Source organism: Capsicum annuum, chromosome 10, assembly GCF_002878395.1.
Source record: "Capsicum annuum cultivar UCD-10X-F1 chromosome 10, UCD10Xv1.1, whole genome shotgun sequence".
NCBI classification, from domain to species: Eukaryota; Viridiplantae; Streptophyta; class Magnoliopsida; order Solanales; family Solanaceae; genus Capsicum; species Capsicum annuum.
Window position 1 is genome coordinate 149,652,076 of NC_061120.1, and position 22,730 is coordinate 149,674,805.

At 35.4% G+C, this 22,730-nt stretch overlaps 1 protein-coding gene across 10 annotated transcripts in view; it reads left to right on the top strand.

The window, feature by feature from the left end:
• The window catches only part of LOC107846010 (GDP-Man:Man(3)GlcNAc(2)-PP-Dol alpha-1,2-mannosyltransferase), a 39,313-nt gene extending 17,525 nt beyond the window's left edge, over window positions 1–21,788 (top strand). For 2 of the 10 annotated variants that reach the window (XM_047398204.1, XM_047398205.1), the window contains 3 exons: window positions 13,640–14,498; window positions 14,601–14,631; window positions 14,752–21,788. The gene's annotated coding sequence lies outside the window, so the exon portion shown is untranslated. Of the gene's footprint in view, window positions 1–13,639; window positions 14,632–14,751 lie in introns of all 10 variants that reach the window. The other 8 variants (XM_047398209.1, XM_047398208.1, XM_047398210.1 and 5 more) reach the window with 8 other exon arrangements.
• The last annotated feature ends 942 nt before the right edge of the window (window positions 21,789–22,730 follow it).

The window sequence follows — 22,730 nt, forward strand, 5'->3', positions numbered from 1 at the left end:
CTGAGATTGTGTACTGCTGCAACTACAAGTATGCTTTTAATTCTTTAGGTCGTAATGTTGTTCTCTTAGGATCTGGAACTAACCTTTGATCCCATAAGTAACTATTGAAATAAAGGATGTAGCCAGTAACTTGTAAAGTAACTCTTGAAACATAGTGAATCAGTGAAAGAGGGGAAAGCTGGAAACTGGAATTATTAAAACTTAATGACATAAACAAGAAATTCAATTGATCCACAATTTAGCTATTTATAATTAGTGAATCACACAGTGTTTTGGATGACGAAAGGCGACAAGGCTTTGCCTCGCCACACAGCGAGGCAATCACCTCTTGAAAGTGCGGCGACAATTAATACCAAAAAATTAAAATAATTAATTGCATATATAAATGATCAAAATCTCAATAGCAGTAATATATTAGGAAATATTTCAAGTCAAAAATTAAAAATGGATAGTAGATAGATACTAAAAGTCTAGTACTTGAATGACTCAACAATCCATAAAACAAGCAATATTAAAACTCTTGTTTATTCTTCTTCAAGATTGTCATAATCTTCAAGTCCAACATGCATTTCATTGTATTGCCCCTCATCTTCTTACTCAGATTCTTCATCAACTAGGGTTGAGTCTGACTTGAACTTGTAGCTTTTCCCTTGTCAAGTGACCTTGACCTTGCAGTTGAGCTTCAAGACTTTCTCATAGGACAATAGACATTATCATCAGCTCCCGCAACCATAGCTACAGTACCCCAATTAATATCACCTTCCTCATATACTAGTTCATCTTCTTGATCGTCGGGGCCACCAAGTAACCATTCATTAGCATTATTAATATTATCCAAGAGAATTGGATCGATGGTTTCGCGAATATCATAGCGAGATGTCCATGTTCTATTGTACTTAACGTACAGTAGATCATTGAGACGCGATAGCTCAAGCCTATTCCTTGTCTTGGAATGAGTCTGTACATAATAAAGTAATCACTAATTAGATACTAATAATGTTCGCTTCAATATAGAAAGTAGAATATAATAAATCGTTCTCACATGTTCAAACACACTCCAATTTCGCATGCATCTGGATGTGCGACAAGTTAAATTTAATACTCATGACAAACTTTTGCAAATTCGGAATTCTATTGCAAAATGGCGACCACCACTCAACTATAGAAAAAAAATTGAAGGTGAATAAGTATAAAAAGTCAATAACTTAAGTAAAGCATTAAAGCTATAATAAAGACAACTAAACAAATTCACTGACCCGATGACCTTGTGTCTCTGGCTCTAACAACTTGTACTTAGCAAACTGTAAAAGACCTATTATAGTAATTATTAGCTTAATAAGTATTTAGACCTTAGTATTAACTAAAAAAGAGGAGTGCTACCAAGTATTGTTTGAAGTATATGGGTTAATCTTGAATATGTCCCCAAATATCAAATTGATGCAATGGGTAGCACATGGAGTCCAGTAGATACGTGGGTACACAGCCCTCATAAGCCATCTTTGGTTTTGTTCTTACAATACCAATCTTGGGCTTTCTTGCTAAGAAAATTAAAAAAAAAAAGGAAAGAAAAAAAGACGTGTTCTTGAGCTTGAGATCTTGGCCGAGAAGTTGAACTTCTTGTTGTTGTATCTTGGCCGAATGTTGTGTGTCTAGGTCTAGGATTTATTTTTCTTGTGTTGTTGTTTCAAGTGTTAGTATTCTTGTCCATTAACACTTTGAGTTGATCTAGATTTGAGCTTTAAAAAAATTGATGTTGTTGTTGTAAACAAGACGATGGCCGTGTGTTGAAGTTGTTGTTCTTGGACTTGTGGACTTGTTATAGTCTTGGTTGGACGTTGTTGGTGTTGTTGTTGCTCTTGATAAAGTTGTTGTTGAGTTCTTGACATTCATCACAACCTTCACCCTTGCTAAAACCGAAATACAACACCAAAAAGAACCTTGGCCGTGTGTTGACACTAATTTGTGTTGATGTTTGCCATGGGGTGGAAATTGTTTTTGTTTTGTTGATGTGTTCTTGAAGGTTGTTGTGGTGTTCGTCTTGTTCTTCATCTCATCTTACAACTTAAGACAACCAAAAGTGTAACATAGATTCAAAAAGGTGAACCTACAAGTTGTAAAGTTGTTTGTGAGAAGACGTGAGCCATCACTTTCTTGACTTGACATCTACTTTTCAACCACTTTCCTTGTTTCAAGGGACCTTGTTTTGTGGGAATTGTACAAAGTCAAGTCTTGCCTTTTGAAGATTAGACTTAAAAGGAGATTTAAGACATACTTTCCCTCCAAAACCAATTGTTTCCATTACATAGTAACTAAAGTTTGTAAACTTCAACTAGTGACTAATTGTAGGGTCGTGACCAATGGTATGCTGCCACGTCACCCAAGTTACTGTTCACATGAAAATTTTAAGCTCTAAATTTGATCTTCTATTTTCATTGTGTTGTTTCTTTAGTTTCGTTTGTTGATTCCATTACTAACTTACAAGCTAGTATTAGATTGTAAGTTAGTTTTGAAACTGTCCATCGTGTATATGTTCCTTTGTATGTCTTATTCTTTTGAGTCATTGTAATACTTGATCCACCTCTAGATGCCTCACGGAGTACAAGCAAGGTTACGACACTTGTGAGATAAAAGTGTGAAAAGTCCGAGAGACAACAATAGAGAGGAAGTGTGAGGACCATTCTTGTACAATTAACTTATTTGTTGTTTTGTAGGTAACTTCTTGGCCATAATGGAAACCATTTTGGCCTTCCTTGATGCTTTGTCCCGAGACCTTGCTAGGGCAAATGCGGGTCTTGGAAAAATTGACTCGGATGTGGTAACTGTGAGTGAGAGCTTGGATCGAATGGAGAGTCAAAGGAACTCTCGTGCTTTTACTCCCGAAACTTTACTTCCAATGACCAATCCTGCACCACATAATTCCACAAGCCAAGCTCCAAATAGCCCTCAAAACCGAGAACAAGATAGACCACTTTCCCCGCAAGTTGATCAAGTCCAACAAGGAGGACTTGGAAGCCAATTTCCTCCTATCCAAGCTCCACAACCGAAGCTCCACGTTACCAAATCGAGTCTCTCAACCGAAACTTCCCTTTCCAAAAACCGACACATCCAAGAAGAGAAACATGTTAGAGAGAGACATGGAGGATATGGAGTCTATGATGATGCTTATATGATTGAAGGAGACTTGAGTCGAATGAGATTGAAGGCCAATCTCAAGAGGGAGAGGAAGCCTAGGGTCAAAATAAAGATGTTGGATCCCAGACTTGTCATTATGCTCTCGGGTTTGGCTAGCTTGTGGACTATTTTTGTGCATTTCTTGTGGGCTGTTTTTAGCTCGTCTTTGATACGTCCCTTGTTATTATTGAGCTATCAGGCTCTTCATGTTTTGCGGACTGTTTTGAGTGGTTTCTTTTGAAGTGGCCAATTGAACAAGATGAAGCCGTGAATTTGTGGGCAAATTCCTCTCAAGATGGAGAGGATGATACAAGCATAATCACGGATATGGTGCGCGTTGATCCCGAGACTTGGTGTGTGCAATTGAAGTGTAGAAGAGGCCCAAAACACACCAAAATCAGCCCATAACTTACACTTGATGGGCAGCCCACTCTTTGAAGGCCTTTTTGGTCATTTTAACTTATATCTTGTAATAGCGATATAAAGAACAATGTAGGGTTTTATTTACTTAGTTTATGAACGAAGTTGTAAGTCTTACAAGACAAAGAAACACAAGTCCTCTTTCCTTGAGGCACCCAAAACTGAAATTAGGGCTTAGACAAGTGTAGAATCACCTGTGTTTGCATTTGCTTGAAAACATTGATGCTTGGGAGGTGGATTCCGATCTTGTGTCTTTGTAAGAGATAGGTTTATTGTTGTGTATAGTGTTAAGGGTCCAAGAGTTACCATTCTTGGGTTCTTAACATTATACCTTCATGTGGTCTATCTATCTATCTTTTTTCTTTTGTAATCTTGTATCCGTTTTGTATCTTGTATTGTGAAACCGTTTTTGTTGTTGTTGTTGTTCTTCTCATTGTTGTTTCATCTTGTGTTTTTAACTTAGTTTGTTGTTGGCTGCAAAAGGTGTCAAACACCTAATGTCAAACACCTAGTTATATTGTCCTTCTTGTATTTCATTCTTGAATCCGAGAGTGGTCTTCAAAAGGGCCCTCGATTCTTTGAATTAGTGGACTGTTTTTTGGAGTGTGTTTGGACTGTTTTGAGCCAATTCCGTGTGTTCCTTGGTTTTCTTGTATCACAATTTGTGAAGGTAGGGTGATTTATTTGAAGGTTGGCACATATTTTTCAATGCTAGATTTAGATAATGAACAACACCAAGAGTCCAAAATATATGAGGTATGCACAAATATAAATGCTTTTGAAAATCGCATGTGCCATATTATTATTCACAATAAAGTTCTTCAAATTACTCACTTTATCAAGTAGTTGTACTATCCATTTGCAATTTGTGAAGTGAGGTGATTTATTCGAAGGTTGACACATATTTTTCAACGCTAGATTTAAATAATGAAAAACACAAAGAGTTCAAAATATATGAGGTAATGTTTGCTCCATGATAGAACCAAAAGTTTCACGTTACTTGCATTAACTGCAGTGTTTTGAAAAGTGAGAGGCAAAAAAAAAAGCGACGAGGGCTCACTTCACAAAAGCTAGAAGCGTGAAGCGAAGCGCACGTTTTTTTCCATTAAGGGTGTGTTTGGCACGAAAGAAAATGTTTTCCATGGAAAATATTTTCCTAGAAAATGTTTTCATGGAAAAGAAGTTGGTTTCCTACTTATTTTCTTATGTTTGGTTGGTGAGTGGAAAATATTTTCTGGTGTTTGGTTGGTGAATGAAAAAATATTTTTGAGAAAATATATTTAGTGTTTAGCTAAAGAGTAGAAAATACTTTTTATAAAAATAATTTTTGACCCCGAAAAATAATTTTTTTTAGGCTGTGTTCAATATGGAGGAGGAAAATATTTTCTAGGAAATTAAGTTGTTTCTTACTTATATTCTTGTGTTTGTTATGCAAGTAGGAAAATGTTTCCAAAAGTATTAGTATATATTTAATAAAAAACAATGAGAACGAATAGGGTAAGAAGGGTGGGTTTAAAAAGTTTTGAAACTTTTTTTAAAAAACAAATTAAAAAATTAAATCTTTTGTTTTGGGGGGAGGGGCATGTCAAAATAGGTGGTAGAGGTGGAGTAAGAAAAAAGTTTGAGTTTTTTTTGAAAAAAAATAAAATAATAGTTTTTTGGGGTGGGGGGCGACGGTTAGTAGGGTGTGAGGGTGGGGTTAGAATTTTTTTTTTTATAAAATAAATTTAAAAAATTATAAATTTTTTGCCGCGGGGGGCGGGGGGGCGGGGCGGCACTGGTAAGGGTGGGTGTCTGGTATGGGGGGTGGGTGGGTGCCTTGGTTCGTTAGTGTAAGGTATTACTTTGTGGGTGTCTTATTTCTGCTATTTCTTCTTTGTTTCATGTGTTATTACGACTTTGTTTATTATTCTATGTTTTGAGCCGGGGTCTACCGGAAACCTCTCTACTTCTCCGGAGATAGTGGTATGGACTGCGTACATTTCACTCTTCCCAGACCCCACTATGTGGTTTGTTGTTGTTGTTTTTGCTTTTCTTCATACCAAACACACCCTAAAGCGCTATTTGGTACAAAATTTAAAAATATTAAACATGCATAAATAAATAACCAAGAGCGCTCAATAAATAACATGATCTTTCAATACTTAAATTAAAAAAAGAGAACAGATAGTCATAACAAATATTCAAGCAAACTGCTAAAGTACTAAAAATCAGTCTTGCATCTTAATCAACCAACGGGGATAGAGAAACCAACAATTTTAGCACTCCTATTCTACATCCTATTCCTCAACAAGATCTCCAAATTCTTAAAGTGTCATCACACTATTATCTTGAACAATATCTTTTTCATCATTAGAAGCCTCATCAATAAGGGTTCCACTTGAACTTGCTTTTTCCTTGCTGCTTAAAGTAGTCCCCCTAAGACCATAAATACTTTCCTCAACACCACTTGCTGGAGCAATATGGTCTGATCTTCTCTTTCATATACTTCTTCATCTTCATGATTTGAAAGGGCTTCCGTTAACCATTCATTTGCATCATCAACATTATCCAACATAATTCGGTCAATGGTATCGCAAGCATTATAACGACACACCAATGTTCTATTATATTTGATGAACACTACATCATTGAGGCGTTTCAACTCAAGCCTATTCCTTTTTCTAGTATGAATTTGCATAGGTTGTAGAAAGTAATTAATAGGAGTACTTAGGAAAATTCAGATACCACTTAATTTTTAGTAGTGATGTAATGTAGTTTCTCACATGTTCATACACGCTCCAATTTCTCTTGCAACCGGATGAGCTACAAGTTAAACTTTGAACTCTAATAGCAAATTGTTGCAAGTTTGGGACGTTATGCCCATATTGCATCCACCATTCAATTGTGGAAGATTTTTTTAAAAGTTAAGCTTTAAACACAATTATAAGTTGAAATGATCACCTAGTGACCTTAAGGTTCTAGTTCTAATGAATGATTCCAATCCAAGTAGCCCATTAACTTCCATGTACCTACCAAGCTCCTCCCTTATTTTGTCTATCAAAGCTTTATTTGGGATCATCCTTTCAAGACATGCATGATATCCCAACCACACTTCTACATCCAAAGTCTTAATGTCACTATTTTTATAATAGAGCCTGGGGTTCAAAATATATGTCGCTGCATGCAAAGGTTGGTGAAGTTAATCCGTCCACCTTGCATCAATAATTTGGAAAACCTTCTCATATTTCCTTTTATCATTATCAAATGCCTTTTCAATACTTTCTTTTGTCCTATCCATGGCTTCATAAATTGTAGCCCATTGGTGGTTTTTTCTCTCCATCCACCAAACGAAGTATAGTAACGAGAGGACCACCAACTTTAAGTGTTTTTACAGTGTCCTTTCAAAAAGATGGACTAATGATTCTGGCAACTTCTTTCCCAAGAGTTTCCTTTGCATAAATACTCTTATTCCATTCATTTGACAGGTACAAGATTCGCAAATTTTTCTTTGCATATAAAAACTATGCAAAGTCAGAAAAGCTATTGCAAACCTTGTCTTCGCAGGTTTTACCAGATTTCTTTGGTTTGTGTAGATCTTCATCATGTTTAACAATAATGCCTTTCGACTGATGTAAGAATGTATCTTAACAACCTTAGCAAAAACTGTTCAAAAAATAGATTTAGTAGTTTGTAAATTAAGTATAGATAACTGACATAAAGATTGAAAAGAAAAACTGAACCACTTATTCATTTGTAGAATATGGGCTTCCTTGAAAATGTCACCAAACTATAAGTTGATACAGTGAGCAGCACAAGGAGTTCAGAAAATATGTGGGTATACTCCCTTTAACAATTCACCCGCTTTCATATTCTCACTTGTATTATCAGTCACAACTTGCACCATATTTTTCTTCCCAATTTCAAGATTGTATTCTCAAATAATTTGAACATTTTAGTAGGATAGCTAGCATCATGAGATTCAAGAAATACACTTCCCATGGGAGAATTCACCAAAACATTGATTACCATTTTTCCATTTTTGGCAGTCCATTTATCCATCATAATGGAACATTCATAGTTCTTAAATTGAACCTTATGAGCCTGAACAATCTTATTTGTTTTCTCCACCTTATTTTTTAGACAAGGAAATCTAACTTCATGATACGTTGGGGGTTTCATTCCTGGGCCATATTGACTTACTGCCTCAATAAATTCACCAAAACTCTTAGAATAATTAACACAATTAAAAGGGAGGACGGCGTCATACATCCACCTTGCAAAAGAGAATACAACACGGTCGATGCTAAATCAACGGCTTAACATTTTCTTTTTTTCATTGGGTTGTTGTGGGAAATATGTATCCATAGGACCCTTAACATTGCTAGCGGTGGATGATCCACTCCCGCTAGCTGAAGACTTCCTTTGGTATTTTGATGGAGTCCCCATTGGCATATTCACTTCAACTTCATCATTCTCCATTTGATCATCAACAAGATCGATCAACCATTGTTGCATCATGCCTCATTTGAGTCTAAAGCTCATTTTTTTCCTTCATACACTCCTTTATTTCTTCCTTAACAACATTCAGGACTTTTAGACATACAATGACATCTTTGTAACCACCAATAAGATGTTTCTTGTGACGAAATATTCCACCATTATATATATTGTCACAAAAAATACATTTTATTCATGTAAATTTTGCCTATTGCAATTGCATACGCCCAAGATGAATCTCTTTTTTGCGCCATTGAGTAAAAAGATATACTACAAGAGAAAACAAAATAATAAAAATATATTCAGATAGATAGACTTTCCACATTCAAGATTAGATAAACTTCCTAAGTAAGTGGTGGACAAGAGGCATGCTGGTTGGCTTGAGTTGCTGCCGATAGTGATACGTGGCTATTTTGTGTTACCTTCCTTGTTTGTGGCTGTTATCGCTTTAATAAATATTGGAGGTAAACTAAATTCTATAACAATATAAGAAGATAGTTTCTTGGTTCATTTGTACTTTCTTCTAGTTTTCTATATTTATAAGCCACCTTGCAAGTGACTGACTTATTTGTGTATACTAGATGGCCTATTTTCATGTTATGTCATCTGCTTCTGTGCTTTACTATGTGTTTGTGTGATATCTCATGACTTGAGCCGGGGGTCTTTCGGAAACAGCCTTTCTACTTCATCAGAGGTAGAGGTATGGACTGCGTACATCTTACCCCCCCAGACCCCACTAAGTGGGAATACACTGGGTTTGTTGTTGTTGTTGTTATATTCAGATAGATAGAAGTCAGATTACATACAGCAAAAAAAAAAGTAAAAAGAAGAAAAACAGAGCTGGAAATCAGAAAGAAGAAAAATAGAGTTGGAAGTCAGATTACATACAACAAAAAAAAAAGTAAAAAGAAGAAAAATAGAGCTGGAAAATAGAGAAGAAAAAGAGAAATAAAGAAGAAGAGAAAAAAAACCATAGCTGCAAAGAACAGAGATGAAAAAAAGTAATAGAGAAGGAAAATAAATACAGAAAACCCTAATAAAAGAAGAAGAAGAAGAAGAGGAGGAGTAGAAATGGAGAAGAAGTCGCATACTTTCAGCAGCACGCAGTAGTCACAACAACAACTCTACAGTTGTACAAGTCGCTTAAGGGTTTTAACTAAAATAAATCGAATAAACCAATAAAACCCTTAAAAAAATCCTTAAATATCACTTAAGCGAGCTTTTCTGTGCTTTTTCTACTTTATGGCGTCTCGCTTCTGGACCTGAAGTGCGAGCTTTTTTCTCACCTTATCGCTTCAGGTGTAAAAAGTGACCCACTATCACTTCACTTCACGCTTAAAGCGAGGCTTCAACGCTTTTCACAACACTGGTTATCCATAATAACTTGAACAAACATTATTTGGACCTACATTTTTTATTGCTTCAATAAACAGTTACCGATATATTCCCATCCTATGTAATATAGTAGAATTGATTGATTTAATAATATTGGGTCCCTACTAGATGATGTCATTATATTGATAAAAGGTCGTCTCTTAATGTCGGATCATCCATCCGAATAAATCAACAATCATTTCTTTTTCCATGTATCTTTAATTGGGTGCTACTTTCTTTCAACGTGAGTCTTTTTTCTTGAGCCATAAAAGACTTGTTCTCAATCTATTATATAAAGGGGGAATATAATCGGAAATAGATTTTTCAGCTAAAAATTGTGAATATTTTATGAAATAGGGAGAATTTGCAAGATTAAATGATAAACCTGATTCTTAAAACATTCAAGCTGCTAATTTATCGATAGTATTTCTTCCACAGATGTTGAAGGATTTTTGTTTGGCTCCACTCTCTGAAACCTTTCTTTACTTCTGTTGTAGTAAATCAAATTCCTTCCGAAGAGGTACATAATCAACTTTCTTTCTTGCATAAACTTGAATGGATGATTTTTTTTTCTTTCAGCTTGTTCATGCTACATCGTCAAAGCCTTAAATATTTCACCATTCATTTCTTTTCATATTTGAACTCTATGGCCTGATGTCTTAAAATATGTACTTTAACTCTGTTATATGATTCAGCAAATAATTTATTGCAATAGTTACAGGACAATGATCTGTTATTCCACCACCATTAGGAGCAACTGAAATAACTTTAACATGATTCCACAATGGTTTGTCATCGAATCGACCACTACACTTTTTCTTGGTCTCATAATACCTTTTCCTATTGACTTCTAATTGCAGACGATGTTATTTCTTGGATAAAGGATGAGCGATTCTTAAGTTATAAATTTTCTTAGCAATGAAACAAAGAATTGCTTTAAAGCAAAAAGGCAATGGTATACTTAGTCTTTGGAGGGATAATTGGTATAGAAAGGACCCTTTGGCTTCTGTGCTGACAAAGATCAGACCTTTAGACTTCAATTTGCTTTTGCAATTCGTTTTGAATATATTTCTTTGACATAGGAGTACAATAACATAAACGTGATTTAAACCAATGTAATTTTTTAACGTTTTTAAATTTAAATGTCAATATATTTGTACCAATACTATTTTATTGTGAATTCGGACATAAAATCTTCAAGTTTTTGAAATAAAATTTAAGACTATATGAAATCTACATAAGAAGTAACATAAGTCAAATAGGTGGAGTCAAATGTTTGTAAATTTTATTTTAGAAAATTGAAAGATTTCATATCCGAATTCACGGTCAAATAATATTGGTACATATATTCTTGGTTAAATTTAAAAAATTGAATTGGTACAAATAACATTTAATACTATTGTACTCCTATGTCAAAGAAATATATTCAAAGTGGCGTGCAAATTGAAGTCCAAAGTAGAATATTTGCAACACAGATTCCAAAGGGTTTTTTCTCTACCAACTCTCCCTCCAAAGACCAAGCATACCATTGTCTTTCTCACTCTCTCCCTCTGCTTCAAAGCACTTCTTTGTTTCATGGCCAAAAAAATTGAAAACCTGAAAGTCACTCATCCTTTAATCAATAAATGACAACAACTGGTAAGTCAAAAGTAAAAAGGTTTATGAGATCAACAAAAAGTGTAGGGGTAGATTTGATGAAAAATCATTATGGAATCATGTTAAAGTTATTTCAGTTGCTAAATGGTGTATGGTCCTGTAGCTATTACAATAAAGTATTTATTGGATTATATAATAAAGTTAAAGCACATGTTTTAATATTATTAGGCCATGGAATTCAAATATGCAGTGAAATCAATGGTGATATACTTCAGTCTTTGAAGATGAGCATGTACACGTTGAAAGGAAAAAATTATTTATTCAAGTTGTTGCAAGAAAGAAAGTGGATTATTTTTTTTATTCCAAAAGGATTCGATTTACTACAACAGGATAAAAAAAGGTTTGAAAGTGGAGCTATACAGATATCCTTGGCATTTGAGAACAACTCTTTTGGCTTCGAGAAAAGACTCACATTGAAAAAAAGTTGCTATCAATTAAAGATACATGTAAAAAGAAAAAGGCTGTCAATTTGCTCGGATGGATCACCCGACATTAAGAGATGACCTTTGATCAATCTTGTGGGGACCAATATTTTTCATTTGTATTGGGATCATAAAAGATGGGGATATATATTGCTAAATTATTTAAGTAATAGAAATGTAGGTCCAAATATTGTTGTTTAAGTTATTACGGATAACACAAGTAACATGAAACTTGTTGTTTCCATCATGGGGTAAGTATGTGCCAACCTTCAGATAAATTACCTCACCTATCAAATTGCAATGGATATTAGAGTTACTTGGTGAAGTGAGTAATTTGAAGAACTTTGTTGTGAAGCATGACATGCCACATGCGATTTTCAAAAGCATTCCAATTCGTGCTTATTGAAAGTTGGTGAAACAAGATTTGCCTCACACATCAAAGTGAAATCGTCACTATAGAAGAAGGATGATGAATGGAAGAATTATAAGGAATTGAAGCTAAAACGAGTGAAATAAAATCTCTTATAATGAATGATGAAAAGTGGGATAGTATTGCCACTTTTTGAAATTTATGGAACCTATTGTAGTATGCTTAGAAATATTGATTGTCCAAAATTATCTCTCATTTATGATATGTGGGACACAACGATTGAGAAGGTTAAGAAATAATATTTGGGCGTGAGGGGAAAGATCTCAATTCCGGACAATCAAACTTTTTGGGTACCATTCATGATATTCTTGTGGCTAGGTGAAACAAAAGAAGTACCCTTTACATTGTATGACACACTCTTTAGTTCCCAAATACTATCACGAATCATGGCTTCAATGTGAAAATGGGATTCAACGTCTAGTCCTAGTGAAGAGACGGTAATTTCATTGAATAAGATCATCAAGTGCTTTCAAAGAAGATACTTTAAAGATTCAAATGAAATGAAGCAAGTTTCATTGGAGTATGGTACATTTTGTAGCGGAGGTGGTTATTTTAGTAATCTTCATGTGATAGAGGGTATGATGTATGAGGATCCTCTTTCTTGGTGGGAAAATTATGATGTCTCGGCTACATTTTGCTTACTCAACCGGCTTCCTCCTCTTGTTGTGAAAGAAATTGGGTACTTACTCTTTGATTCACAACATCAAGAGAATAGTTAAATTGTGGATGAACTGAATTTCTAGTTTATATTTAAAATTTTAATAATTCCAGCTCCAGTTTTCCTCTTTCACTGATTCATTCTGTTTAAGTGATCTTACTTTACAAGTTACTGGTTACATTATTTATTTCAAGAGTTACACTCATTATTTTAATTATATTTGTTCTATTGTAATATGCTTTTAGTAATTGTTGGGTTTGTAGGAAAATGGAAAAGTAATCCCTCTTGGAAATGAAAGCTTGAATTCTACGATATACATGCAAGTTTTCTGCAAAAATATTTCTCAAATTTAGAATATCTTTATAATGTTGAATTTTTTACTCGCACCTAGATACGTACCCCCGAATCTTCAAATTTAGATTTCACCGAATCAGACCTCAGAATACTCACCTGAGTCAGAGCAACTTAGGCTCCTGCTATTGTTGTCGAGGCAAAATGTAACTATGGTATAGTTATTGGATGAATTACTATGATACAAATTCGAGGTGATCTATGAACGATGATTGGATCAGTGAATTTAGCCAAAATACCCTAGCATAGGCGTGCTTTGGTTTCCAAAAGTTTCACTTGTCATTCATGGCCATAGAAAACTCCATGTTAGCTGTGAACAGTGTATATTGGATGCTAACTTAGAGAGCTGCCTAGACTGAATATCCAGTTTCATATGATATTGTAAGCTTTCTTTCCATTAGCGACCATAAGCAGTTTGGTTTCTCTCAAGCTTAGCAGGTGTGGTGTTTCTTACAGTAACTGTGAGTTATTAATCTTAGCAGTTATCAATGAGCTTATTACGTGTTTCCTCTAGCTTAAAACTGATTGTGAATCATTGTATGATGATCATTAAGGGCTCATGTTCACCACACTCGAGAATTGCTCTCTTCCCACATGCATTCCTCGCTATCAACAGCACTTGCACATGTTTCAAAATCTGGAGGTTTTCTATTCATTTGTTTTTTCCCCTCCTTGCAGATATTTGTGTTGTTTACTGATTCGACAGTCATTTTCAATTGGATAGGGATAACAAGATTTCCGGCTTTTTATGTTTTAGAGCCTGTAAAGGCTGATGTACCAGAACGTGAAAACTTGGGAGTCTGCCTGTAAGTTCAATCTCTCTTTTCTACAACAACATACCAGTGTAATCCCACAAGTGGGGTCTGGGGAGGATGGTCTGTGGTAGCTTTACCCGTTTTTTGAAGGTAGAGAGGTTGTTTCTGGTGGACCCTCAGACTCAAGTTTAGCATATCAAAATCAGTAAGGAAATACAGTAGTAGAGAAGAAAATATGGAAACAAGTGAGCTGCATAGAGCAAGTATTTAGTTCTCATTTGCTTTTGTAAAACGCCTGCTTACTATTCTGCCTGCCTCGCGTTATTATCATTGCACTCAGGACCACAGAACTATTGCCATATTTGGAATACACTTGATAAATAATGCACTTGGATGTCTTTGATATCCCAGTATTTACACTTGGATCTCTTTGATATCCCAGTGTCATTACCATTCTATTTGCTGCTAAATCATCTAAGCATTAGATGTGTCACTTGTTATTTCCTCTATTGCAAGCATCAGCTGACTACAAACATTTCAATATTTTGTGGAGACTATCAATTAGTTGTTAATACAGAATGCTGCATATGCCAAGTATTTAGTTCTCATTTGCTTTTGTACCAGCTTATTATTCTGCCGGCCTCACATTATTATTATTGCACTCAGGACCACAGAACTATTGCCATATTTGGAAACAACTTTGAAATGAACAGGCAGAATATTATGGCTTGAATTTGTACGTTAGCTGTTTCGCTAGGAGAGTATTTAAGCAACATGCTAAGGTGATCCCTTTTTTTGTCTTTTTCAAATGTTTGATGATTGATTTCCATCTGTAGAAGATAGTAGGCTAACATAAAAATGAGGAAGCATGCTAATGTTTGCAGGGTCCTCTAAATACTTCAGGGACCAAGCAAGGTAGTGTTTTTTTACTCGAATATTGTTGATATTTTAGTGTCATTATCATTCATTTTGCTGCTAGTTCATCTAGGCATTAGATGTGTCACTTATTGTTTCTTCTATTGCAAGCATCAGCAGACAACAAAAACTTCAATATATGGTAAGACTATCAACATTCAATATATGGTAAGACTATCAAACATTCTTGAACTTGAGGATTTTTTCAAAAATGAATGGATTTATATGATATTAGCTCATACTTGAATCTTTGAGTTATTACTACTGAAAATGTGCTACTAAAGTGTTTTTTATGGAATTTTCATCTATTAATACATAAGCATTCCTTTTAACGTGGCCTCAACTAGCATGTATGCCCTCAGACTTTGGGTGGGCACAATTTGGCACTTAAATTATATTAAAGTTGAACAAATAGGCACACACATCCTACGCGACAAATCTCACACAATTTGTATATATACATGGTTATACAAAGCAGGCACGTTACTTATGTTGAGGAATGAGAGTCTAGAACAAAGAAGGAAAAAGGTGGGGAAGTTAGTTAAAGTGTAAAGAAGTTAGTTACATTGTTGAAGTCGGTTAGTTAGTTAAGACTACACTGTTAAGCTTCTCATTTACTCTGTATATAGTCGATTATGTACTACTACTAACAAGACAATTGAATTGAATACATCAATACAACACAATGATTTACACTTCTTCCTTCTCTTTTCTTCTGTGATTCTAAGATAGTTGATCTTCTACTATCTGTTCCTTCATTTCTCTGCTTGCTTGCAGTGATTTGCTCTTAGTGTGAATTACTGCATTAATCTTCATGGTATCAGAGCCAACTGAATTGAATTAGTACTCTTATCGATCCTACAATTTCTGATTTGAATCTCTGGTCTTCATCTGCTCATTCAAGAATTTCTGATTTCTAGCAATTTCTTGAGTTACTCTGACAGTAACTGCTCGACTAATTGAATTGCTCTGAAAGGAACTCTATTTAATTGAAAATGACTATTGACGCGCATGAATTGGAAATTTAGTCCCCAACAATTTGGATCAATCCCACTGCCACTGCAGCGTCCATTTGATTACAATCATTCCCTATTCTTATCTGCTGCAAATGTATCAGGTACTTCTATTGCGTCTTTCCAGTTAAGGGGTAGTGAAAACTATGTTGTATGGAGTAAGGTTGTTCGAATTGCACTACTAAGGCGTAACAAATTTGGTATAGTAGATGGCTCTTGTAAGAAAATTTCTCTACTGACATGGGAAATAAATCAATGGGAAAGATTCAATGCTATAGTACTTTCTTAGCTTATGAATGCAGTTTCTACTGAACTACTTGGAGGGATGGTGCATGCCTCAACTGCATATTCTGTGTGGTTGGATCTTAAGGAAAGATTTGATAAAATAGATGGTTCAAGAACTTATAATTTGCACTAAGAAATTGCAACCATGACTCAGGGAGTTCAATCCGTGTCTTATATTTTACTAAGTTGAAAGACTTATGGGATGAGTTTGAATCTTTAGTACCATCATATTTTATTAAGTTGAAAGACTTATAGGATGAGTTTGAATCTTTAGTACCATCTCCTGCTTGTAAGTGTGAAAAATCAAGAGATTTCTTGGCGTATCTTTAAAGACAAACGTTGTATCAGTTTCTAATGGACTTAAATTACACATGCTCCCAAACAAGAAGCCAAATCTTGTTGATGACAGCACTACCAACTGTCAACATAGACTACTCTATGATCATGAGTGATGATAATAAAAAAACTGTAGCTCAGTTTATGCATGCCGCAGGTCTTCTTAGTGCTGCTCCTAATTCAGCTGATGAAGTAGCCATGTATTCTAAGTCTGGCTATCAAGGTGGTCGTTATCAAGGTAACTATCAAAAGGGGAAGAGAAACTATGTGTCAACCTATAATCCTAGTGCCGTGTGTGATCATTGTAAGATGAAAGGTCATTACAAGGTGGGTTGGTACAAACTTGTTGGTTACCCTCTTGGACATCCTAAACATAGCAGAAAATGAATAATGAAGCTAGAACTGGCTATGATCACAAGTACAAGATGAGGAAAATTGCTTCTAGCGATCACAATGTTGTGGCTGAGGATTAGGATCAGCATCACCAAAATCAAAGTGCTGGACTGTTACCTTTGCCACCAAGTTTCACACCTGAGCAATATAATCAGAATGCTGGAGAAACACACTCAAGTGCCATCTGCTAGTGCAGCAAATATGTCAGGTATTAGTAGTGCCTTGATGGTCTGCAATAATTCACCTGAGTGGATTATCGACATAGGTGCTACAAACCATATGGCTGCAGAAATTGATCTTCTAAACAAAGATTCAATATTTGAGGCAGTAAATCCAAAAAAAGTAATACGACCCAATCGTGATGTGTCACTAGTGACACACACTGGTGTAGTAATATTTCTGAAAATAGTACTATCCAGAATGTTTTTCATCTACCTCAGTTTAGATACAATCTGTTATTAGTCTCAAAGGCTATTAAGCAACTTAACTGTTTAGATACATTCCTCCCTAACTTCTGTGTTTTTCAGGATCTTTGGAATGGGTAGGTGAAGGAGATTGGTGGAGAGGAAAATAAACTATACTTATTGAGACAAAAGCTTCCAAGACATGGAAAAGTAGCAGGTTGTGTTTTCAATACTGAGATCACAAATAAATCTGATCTAAGGCTATGACATAAGAGGCTTGGACATGTTCCTTTTAGGATATTATGTTGATGTTTTCTATTTCCAAGACTCATCTACATGACAATATAAATAAATGTGAAGTCTGTCCATTTGCTAAACAAACTAGGCTAGCCTTTGCCTCTAGCAGTACATCTAGTGTTAAAGCTTTTGACTTAGTACATATGGATCTCTGGGGACTTTATAAGGTTCCTACTTGTGATGGACACTGGTCCTTCTAACTGTTGTGGATAATTTTATTAGAATGACATGGGTGTTTTTACTCAAGTTGAAAACTGATGTCATTGTTGTTCTTAAGCATTTTCTATCTTACATTCAAAACCAGTTTGATGCTTGTGTGAAAGTGATTAGAACTGAGTACTGAACTTTTTGCCACTTTAGACATAACTCATCCAACTTCTTGCTCATATACACCTCAGCAAAATGGTGTAGCTGAGAGGAAGCATAAACATTTGTTGGAAATAACAAGAACTATTAGGTTTTAAGCTAATATACCTTTAAAGTTTTGGGGACACTGTGTGAAAGCTGCTACATATCTAATAAACAGACTTCCTTCTTCTGTATTAGGATATACCACACCTTATGAAAAATTTTACAATAAGAAACCTGCACTAAATCAGTTTCAGAAAAAAAAAACTGCACGACATCATCTAAAGGTCTTAGGCTATTTGTATTTTGCTAAGGTAGTACATGAATTGGATAAACTTAAACCTAGATTAAGAAAGGCTATTCACATGGGCTATTCAGAAACAAAGAAAGGTTATATCCTTTATGATCTCATTGACAAGATTTTTTCTGTTAATAGTGATGTCATTTTTTTGAAAGGTACATTTCCATTCAAGGATACTGACACAAGCTTCACAATCTTTATTTCCTACATATGACTTGATAACAGGGAGTAGTGATGAGTTAGTTACTGATGTGCCTAGAGTTGAGCTTAGTTCACAGTCACAAGTAACTGCTGAGAACAGCTCACAACCACAACCAATTATTGAGAATGACTCGCAATCACCTGCCGAACAACTACAAAATACAACTAGTACTACTCTAGTCCATTCAGGCTGCATCAACTCCTACTGCAACAAGTAGAATAACCAGACAAGCTGCCAGACAAGCCACTGCAAAATTGTCACAAGAAGTTACTACACAAACTACAACACACTCTACTCAAAGAAAATCTACCAAGACTTTATGTCATTAATTATCAATGACAATGTTTTATATCCTCTCTCAAACTATGTTTTTTATGATAATCTATCTGACAAATATCAATGCTACTTATCTAACTTCTCTAATCTTATTGAACCAACATCTTATGCAGAGGCAGTCATAGAGCCTAGGTGGGTAGATGCTATGCAATCTAAGAGAGCTGTTCTTGAAAACAACAATACTTGGCAGGTGGTCACTCTTCCTGAAGTCAAGCATCCTATAGGGTGCAAATGGATTTACAAAATCAAGTTCAAAGCTTCAGGAGAAATAGAAAAAATCAAGGTAAGGTTGGTAGCAAAAGGGTTCAGTCAAAAGGAAGGAGTGGACTATCAAGAGACCTTTAGTCCAGTTGTGAAAATGGTTAATATGAGGACTGGCTTGGCTATTGCAGCTGCTAGACATTGGCATATCCATCAAATGGATGTATACAATGCCTTTTTACAAGGTAATTTGGAAGATGAGATCTGTATGAAACTTCCACAAGGTTTTAAAAGTCAGGGGAGAGGGGGGAGAGACAGGTGTACAGACATTCAAAATCTTTGTATGGATTGAAACAAGCACCAAGAAAATGGAATGCAAAACTGCATCTAGCCTTGATTAAATACAAGTTTAGGCATAGTCAGTATGATTATTCTCTATACATCAAAAGACAAGTGAAGGAATAATTGTTATACTAGTTTATATAGATGACATACTAGTAACTGGTAGCAGACTTGATCAGATAATTGAAACCAAAGAGGCTCTTCATAAAGCTTTTAAGATGAAGGATCGTGGAGAACTAAAGTACTTCCTAGGCATCGAGCTTGCAAGGTCTAAACAAGGAATTGTGATGCATCAGAGGAAGTATGCACTTGAGTTAATCTCAGAAACAGGTCCCAGTGCTGCTAAACCAACACCTACACCTCTTGATACTACAAAGAAATTGACAACTATAAAATATGATCAACATACTTCAAATGATGGAAGGTCAAAAGATGAAGTACTAGCTGATCAAGGGATGTACCAAAGGATAATAGGGAAGCTGTTATACCTCACAATAACAAGACTAGACATAGCATACAGTGTACAGACCTTGTTATAGAGTCCAAAACAGTCTCACATGAATGCAATACTCAGAATCATTAAATATATAAAAGGAAAACCGGGAGAAGGTCTTCTCATGTCTAGCTCAAAAGGAGATGTTCTTACATCTCATTGTGATGCAGATTGGGTTGCGTGTGCTTTCTTTAGGAAGTCTATTATAGGCTTTACTATCAAACTAGGTGAATCACTAATTTCGTGGAAGTCAATGAAACAGTCAATTGTTTCTAGGAGTTCAGTTGTTTCAGAGTATACAAGCCATGCTTCAACAGTTGCAGAACTTACGTGGTTAGTTGGTTTGATCAAGGATCTAGGTGTTCAACTACAACTAGTTGTGACCATCTTCAGTGACAGCAAAGCAGCCTTGCAAATAGCTGCAAATTCTGTCTACCGTGAGAGGACTAAACATATAGAAACAAGCTGCTACTTTGTGAAGGAAAAAATCCAACAAGGGCTGATCAAGACTGAATATATATCCACTCATGACCAATCTGCAGATGCATTCACTAAAGGCTTAACTAAGGTTCAACATGAATACCTAATGTCCACACTTGGCCTTGTCAATCTCTTTGCAGTGCCAAGTTTGAGGGGAGTGTTGAGGAATGAGAGTCTAGAACAAAGAAGGAAAAAGGAGGGAAAGTTAGTTAAAGTGTCAAGAAGTTTGTTACATTGTTGAAATCGGTTAGTTAGTTAAAACTACACTGTTAAGCTTATCATTTGCTCCATATATAGTCAACCATGTACTACTACTAACAAGACAATTGATTGTGAATACATCAATAAACGCAATAACTTACACTTCTTCCTCCTCTTTTCTTCTCTGATTCTAAGATAATTGATCTTCTACTATTTCTTCCTTCATTTCTCTGCTTACAATGATTTACTCTTTGTGTGAGTTACTGCATTACTCTTCAACTTATACATATAATGTGTATGTAATGAATAATAAGGTATAAAGGTGTATATATAATGTATGTATATACACTTTTATACGTCATGTGATACAGATTTCTAAAATAGAAAAATAAAGAGGGTTTTGTGTAGTTTGAGAAGAATTTTTAAAATAGCATTGGAAGAGATTTGACTTCCTGAATTTCAATGCGAACATGTGTTGGCTAATTTAATTGTAACAAATTGTTGGGATATGATCACTATGAACTGTTTCTTTGGATTGTACATGTGAGTAACTATCCTTTTTTTATTTATATACTAAACGACATTTTCGCTTCTTAGTGGCACATTGTTCGGAATGCAGGTGGTCTATTATTTCACTCTTGAAAATGTCCCACAGAACTCAATTTATGTTGTATGGAAAAGTCTTTCCAGCGTCGGAATTTTTTTTTTAAAAGTTAGAAATTAGGAATCTTGTTGCACCAACTTTCTCATGGTAGCACCTTTTTGTTGGCTTTCAGACATGATTTGCAATCCCTTCAGGTAAGTATTGATGCCCATGAAGTGGCACATATATTGGCTCGTTCGAATTTACTTTACTCACAATTCTTGGATGATTGCAGGTATCTCCTCCGCCAGCTGAATGATCCACAAGTCCTGCATATTTATCCGGAGCAAAATTGGTTAGCTGACAATTTTAGCAACTATAGTCTATAGGGTTGCACATATGGAAGAAGGAAGTCAAAGTGCGAGTGTGGGTGGGTACCCAGATACATTGTTGGACTTGCGACATCCTGATCAAGCAGGGGCAGAGATGGATCAGACTAAACCAACCATAATTTATGATAGCTAATAGTAGAAGGGAACCTCGGAGCAACTGGTTAAGTTACTGCCATATGACTAGGAAGGAAATGGATTCAAGCCATAGAAACAGCGTCTTGCAGAAATGTGAGGTACGGCTGCGTACAATAAATCCTTGTGATTCGGCACTTTCCTGAACCCCACACATAACAGCTTTAGTGCACCGGGCTCCGGGCTGCCGTTTTTAAGCTAACAGTACAACTATGTTGTTCTTCCACTTGTGTATGGACTCAAATGCACATATAACGTGTTATGTTCATGGAGCTCCTTTGTGAATCTTTTTCAAAGCATATATTACCCTTGTATATAAGCCAATAAGCTGTTGGACCAATACAGCTTTAAATAATTGTACAAAACGCAATATATGTTGTACAAAAGTATCAATGAAGGATTCATTAGTTTCAAGACACGTGAAAACATGTGTATTTCTCTCTCATCATTGTCAATTAATCTAAATCTGATCATCACCTTCTATACTTCTTTGTGTTTTTAATAACATTACTATTAAGATTTCTTTGAATCATCTATAATAACTGAAAATTTGCAACTGCTTCTTTGGGGTTATGGAGAGGAAAGAGAGACACAACTATTCTTTGAGAGGTAATTTCATTTATTCATAGTGAGAGACTCAATACAATAATGCAGTGCTGCTTTGGGGATTTTCCCTCTCTCTGCCAATTTCATGGGTGATATTTATATTTGTAGCGTCACTGCTTAATTGAGTGTACTCATGCATGCTTTGTTTTGAATTTTTGTTGTCAAATTTCTTGGTTTCATTTGGATGACGTTTCTTGAGAGGTTTGAGGAATCCGAGAAGATTGCAGTGTGTATTGTTCTAGGGGTTTTTTCGCTCTTCCCTTTCGACTATTATCACGGTTGTTCTTTGCTTTTTCTTTTTCACTGATTTTGTATATGCATGCACTCATTCACTATTTCGTGTCAATTACATAGACGTTAGAGGTGCTAATAAGAATAAAACATGCCCGTGAATAAAATTTCCAATAGTTAGTAACACATTCATGTTGTATAAATTATTTTGATTACTTTTCAACTTACTTATGATTGGTATTGGAGTTGACTTACTGAGTTTTACCCTTTTTGGCAATATTTGTTCTAATTTTAAGGATTTTAATTTACACAAAATAAGAACTATTGAGCTTGTAGTAGGGGCAACAAAGGCTAATGGAATTTGGGGTGAGCAAAACGAGTAGTACGCTACTCGACTCCATCGCTAGGAGCCTTAGCAAGAATGTTGAAACTGGTCTAATCTATGAGACTGCTCGAAAGGAGGCTCCTACCAGCACTTTTATACCTAGCGATGTAATTTCTATTCGTTAAAAATAGTTCAAAA